The sequence below is a fragment of the Notolabrus celidotus genome, chromosome 8 (genome assembly GCF_009762535.1).
Source record: "Notolabrus celidotus isolate fNotCel1 chromosome 8, fNotCel1.pri, whole genome shotgun sequence".
In the NCBI taxonomy this organism is placed as follows: Eukaryota; Metazoa; Chordata; class Actinopteri; order Labriformes; family Labridae; genus Notolabrus; species Notolabrus celidotus.
In genome coordinates, this window is record NC_048279.1 from 32471124 (window position 1) to 32477123 (window position 6000).

Sequence of the window (6000 nt, forward strand, 5' to 3'; positions counted from 1 at the left end):
TACATACTGACAAATAAAACAACAAGTAACACAGAATCTGTGACCAATCCTTCAGAAAAGGTCCCGCTGCCTTTCTGGTAGAGGTCGGTTTTACTCCCCAGGTCTGCAGATTTGAAGATCTAGTGGATGATTTTTATTTATCATGGATAAGTGCTAGCGCTAGTTAGCATAGCCACATAGCTACATGTTTGTAGCTGTGTACCAAGACACACGTCGACATACTGACAAATAAAACAACAAGAAACACTAAATCTGTGACCAATCCTTCAGAAAGGTCCTGCTGCAGGCGCCTCTCCGTCAGGATCAGATTCTGGATCAGACTCAGAGGGTTGAAGTAACAGCAGCCGTGTATATTCAGCCAACATGTAAACATTAGATCAACGTGCTGGACAGCCGAGGCACATCCACTTCCTGAGGGGGCGTGGTCAGAGAGAAAACAGAGTGTTCTGAGGAGGACTGAAGAAGAGGGGTTTACAGGCATGCCAAAATCTGATTTCAAAGTGTTTTTCTGAGCATAAACTTTAAAGACATGTTTTTGGGACCTCTTAGACCAATATATATTGATGAAAAAAGCGTGATATGTCACCTTTAAAACAACATTTGAATTTCTCGCCATGAGGCTGGCACAGATGAAAATGGACACAACACGATGACTCTTGGAGCTTCTTTGAAGCAGGCCATGGAAAGGGTGCCCCTGATGGTGAGGGAGGGGCTTTGAAGGTGGAGGACTGACAGCCTCCCACAGCTTGTGAAATGTTTGGGGGGGTGAAAATATGTCCATCTGTCAAAAGGGGGCCTTACAGCAAAAGTTGTGCAACCACATGTACACACACACACACATATAATAAGCATGCACCCAACCAGAAATGCAACTAACATCCGCTTTGAGACCTTGTAGAATGGGCTGCCTGAGCGTTACAGGTTTAAAATAGTTGAATTTATATTAGTATATTATTAAGCGCAGTGTTTAAAAAGGTGAAATATGAGGTTATTTTTGAAGAGTTACAACAAGCCAAAGGCCAAACCGTGTGGGTTAGCAGCAGTAAAAGATGTCACACATGAAAACTGAGGTGAATAACATACAATGGTTCCACTTTTAACGTTACTGTAACTGATACATTACTGTTGCCATTTCTTTCCTCTTCGACGTTGCCATATATGCCGTCACCCATCTCCACTGAATCCATTCACTGTTTGACCTAACACAAGAGACACAAACACAAAACTGTCCAGCCACAAGAGCATGCATTGGAGTAAAGACACCTGTGAACACTCCTAAACTCTTATGCTTCAATCTATTGTTTGTGATCAGCTGACTTTGTTCAAATGTATTAGTATGGACTCTCTAAAGATAAGCCATGTACACACATCCTGTATAACCAATACAAACTTGAACCTATAGTAGTATGGCGTTAAAGATGCCTTTACCCTCTTCTATTCATGTAACTGTGTGCTGTGTGAGAATTAATCTTGCAAAGAAAAGCCACTGCAATGAGATAAAACAGTGCACGTATCTGATTGTTGTTTAACAAGACCTGATCGAATGACCAAAAAATATCTGTTGTACTTCATTACAAATGATATTGAATAATAAAACACACAGGCACCTAGAGAATCAGGTAAGATATCTGACAGGTGTGGGAGACAAATGTGCTTATTTTGTTCAGACCCCCCAAAAAATGTGTTGAGTGAATGTGAAACTGTGAAAACAGTGTTGTTAAACAACAATCAGATAAATAAATGTATTGTTTTATACTGTCCCCTATAGTAGTCGACAATTCTTTGCACGGATTGAGACAAAATCTGTACTCTTGTTGAGTTTTAACGTTGTGCATGAAAAATAAGCTTCACTGAGGTAATCCATGCAAAGTGTAGACTTTAAAGCAAGTAATCATCATGACAAGAAAAAATAGGGTTGAAAGTGAATGAGAGTGACTTCAATCTGCATATTTTTCCCCCACAACCAGTAAGATATTTAATAACGTAGGTGAAGATGGTCTCTTACCTTGAATCGGAGAAATGTAAAAACGCAGGGTCAGTTTTGCTGCATTGACACTACAGGTGCTGCTACTCATTTAAGTGAATATGAAATATGTCAATGCAAAGTGTGTCTCCTGCACATCACAGGAAGCTCCTTCAGCTCACGTCATGAAAGTTAAACGTAGCTCTGATTGGTCAAGAAAAGGGGAGTCAGAAACCAAACTGAAATTAACCATGGTAATTTTTATGGTAATTTTTTCTCTCACACTCTTACCAACCTTTTTTTTTATCACTCTTCAGACTTCTTTTTTGCTCTTTTCTTTCCCCCTCTTTTAAACTGATTAATCTACTTAAATTTGACCATTACCACCCTAAGCAACTTTTCCAAATTTCAAAAATGAACTACTAAGTCTTTAACAACATTGACATGTAAACTTATCTTTTAGAGTTTTGGCCACCATAGGAGCTGCTTTTATGCACAAAAGGTTGCAAACACTAAAACAGCACCTTGTGCATTAGTATCAATAAATACAAAATGAATAAAACTGATTACCATTTGAAAGCTCATCATTTTATTTTGACTTTACCAAGAACAGCAGACTGAGATATTAAAGCCAAAAGTGCTCACAATCGCACCTCAAACTGCAGGAGGTGACATTTTTAAAGTGAATAAATAAGCCCCTCATTTATTAGAAAAAATGAAGACACATGTTGACTGAAAGAGAAGGCAGGTGTTTGACAGCAAACAGTGATGGGTTACAGCTTTCTGTGAGCTATAAAATGCTGCTGTCCAATGCTGCTGTAAACATAATCAGAAACTCTGAAGGGGCTACTCTTCCTCTGTGGTCCAAAAATGAAACCACAGGCAGGTCAGAAAAAATATGTATATGACTTCACCACACGGTAGAAGCACACATACGCACGCTTCTCTCTGTGTGTTCACTGCCATACTAAAAGAGGAACATCTCAAGAGCTACACGTCACGTGTTCCATTGTGACACAAGCATCTGGAAGTCATTGTGTTTATATGTTTTCAAATGTTACATCAGTAGCTGACTCTTTAAAATTTGTCATTTTTTTCACAAGTAATCTTCTAAAGTCATCAGTCTAACAGTTTTCATTAAAGTGTCAATCACAAAACTTTAATGGATCAAAGTGACTTCCTCATATGTCCTGTTTTCTCCTCAGACAGGCCAGAAGTCAAGATAGTTTGTTTATATCACACATAAAAGACCCTAGTCAAGTCAAGTACATTTAAAAACCCAGTAGAAGCTGACCAAAGTGCTATACAACGCATAAAAAACACAATGTGAAACCAAACCAAACAATGATTTGAAAAAAAGACGAACCAACCACAAGGAAAGCACAGCATTGGGAATGTAAACCTACTCAAGGCTAGAGGACTCAAAAGCTACCCCAACCCCGCCATCACTTACTTTAACTCTCCCTGTCTCATTGGAAGTTACTAACCATAGACCTTTCCGGAGTCCATGAGCTCCCTTGTCTCGTAGGTTCCTCTGAACTGCCGTAGATGTCCTCCTGCTGTGGACGATCCAGACTCCAGCTGATGAAACAGACCTCTAAACGATGCTAGGCCCGATGTTCCCTGCGAGCTGAGGAGAAGGAGGCAAGGACGACGTGCTGGTACTGAGGTGCAAGCTAAGAAAAGACGACATCGACCTGTCCTTCCACCCACCGATATGAGGAATGTAAGATCTATCTACGATAAGGTGGACGAGCTAACCCAGCACCAGAGTAGCATCATGCTAACAGAGCTAACACCGGACACGGACGCCACATTGGAAGGATTTCACCTGCTGTGGGCGGACAGGATACAGGAGAGCAAGACTCAACTAACTGGGGAAGAAGGCCGGCTCAGTCCTGGACCCTGTGGAGGTGGTGGCTGACAGGAGAATTATGGCCAATCTGTCATCTTTGATGAACATTTCTTTTTCTATATATATTCTTGTGAAATTCTTGTACTGTGCACCTTCTTGTTTGCTGCTGTAACTCCATGAATTTCCCCGTTGTGGGACGAATAAAGGAGTATCTTATCTTATCTTATCTTAGGCAACAGCTTCTACTACTTGTCTCATCACTATCACCGCTCCCTCTCTCTCTTATTCTCCTCTATCCCTCTTTCCAGACCCAACTCGGTCTCAGCAGATGGCTGTCTAACATGAGTCTGGTCCTGCTCGAGGTTTCTGCCTGTTTAAAGGAAGATTTTCCTTGCTGCTGTAACTTGCTTAATACTGCGAAGTGCAATGCTCATGGTGGGTTAAGGTGGGGTCAGACTGAGTCTTATCCTGTCTTGGTGTTGGGTCCCTGTTCATAATTTGACAGAGTGGTCTAGACCTGCTCTGTTTGTAAAAGCGACTTGAGATAACGTTTGTTGTGATTTGGCGCTATATAAATAAAGATTGATTGATTGATTGTTGTCTTATTTATTTATTGATTTGTTAGTCTATTCAATTAATGAACCGATTAATTCAGTTTGGGATACTTTGAGATTATTTCATGGAAAAGGCAAAATAGAAATGTGGGAATTTTTTGGAAACATACTTGATTTATACTTTTTCACATTAAAAGAGAAATACCTCTTTTAGCAAAGTGCATTTTTCTGTAATTTCTTAGGAAGTTTATTTGTATTTTAAGACAGGCTTTATTTCCATCAACTAACCAGGAATGAGTCAAATCAAATAGCAGTCATAAATTTAGTTGTTTATCAGATTCCTTTAAATTAAAGTCAGACTTGTAGCACTGCTTATACTGCACATTCAATGCACTGAGCTATAATAAGCTCTGCCATGTCTTTATCTTTGAGAAATCCAATCATATCATACTCGCACAAACATTTCCAAACAAAGATGCCAAAGACTGGATTTTAAAAATAAAGCACTGCCAATAAAGTTCACATATCTTGGGGTAACATTTGACATTTTCATCCAAATACAGCAACTATTACTGTTTTCTATTGCTTTGTTAGTGGAGCAGTAGCTGAGGTACAGGAAAGTTGTTCAAAAGTACAGCAGTGAAAGGAAACTGGCAAGAAAACAATGTAGAGCACAGAGCTAAATGTTCAAACATGCAGAGAAACATCAGCAGCTTCTCCAGTCTGAGGTCAGGAGAGGGTGAGCGGCAGTGCAGAGCTGTAATACAGCAAACACAGCAGACACTCTATAATAACTGTGCTGGATTTTTGTATTTATTTTGGCAGTAAGCAAAAAATAAAGTTGAAAATGTGACATGATAGAGATGATGTCATGCTTTGGTCGGTTCTTTGTTGTCTCTTGGTGATTTTTGGTTATTCTTGTCTCTGTTCTGGTGTGTTTAGTTTTTAGAGTCTTTTGTTTCATGTGTTGATTTCCCTTTTGTTTAGTTTGCCTTTTTTGTATACTTGTGTATTCCTTGTCTGTGTATCTGTCTTTGATTTCCTGTGGTATTGAGTTGGTTTTCAGTGTTTTATTTTGTAGAATATTCTTGTGTTAAGTCTACGTTTACCACCTGTGTCCGCTCACCTTTGTGATTGCCTTCACCTGTGCCTTGTTGTGCTCACCTGTGTGTCCTTGCTTGTTATCCAGTGAGTCTATTTAGTCTCTGTGTTTCCTCCCTTCTGGGTCGGTTCATTGTGTTTGTGATGTGGTTTCCTGTGATTCTGAGATTCCTGTGTTGTTTGAAGTAAGTTTGTATCTGTTTCATTCAATTATTTTATTTTGAATCTGCACCTGGGACCTCCCCCTCGTTTCTTCATTCGTGACAGATGATACAGTTAAGAGACTAAGATGCAATCAAATTAAGTAGGAAACAAAACAGAACGAACCAAAGATAAGACTGAAAAAAAACACAGTATACTCATACACTCATACACTCATACAGTTCCTCTGCACATGTGAAGAACTGGTTTGTGTCCATTTTGGCAACCTGTGGACAAAACAACACTTTTAATCTCTTTGCAAACCTGTCCTGTGCACTTCAATATTACCATTACAACAATTGTTTTAGCATCATTTTTAATTATTG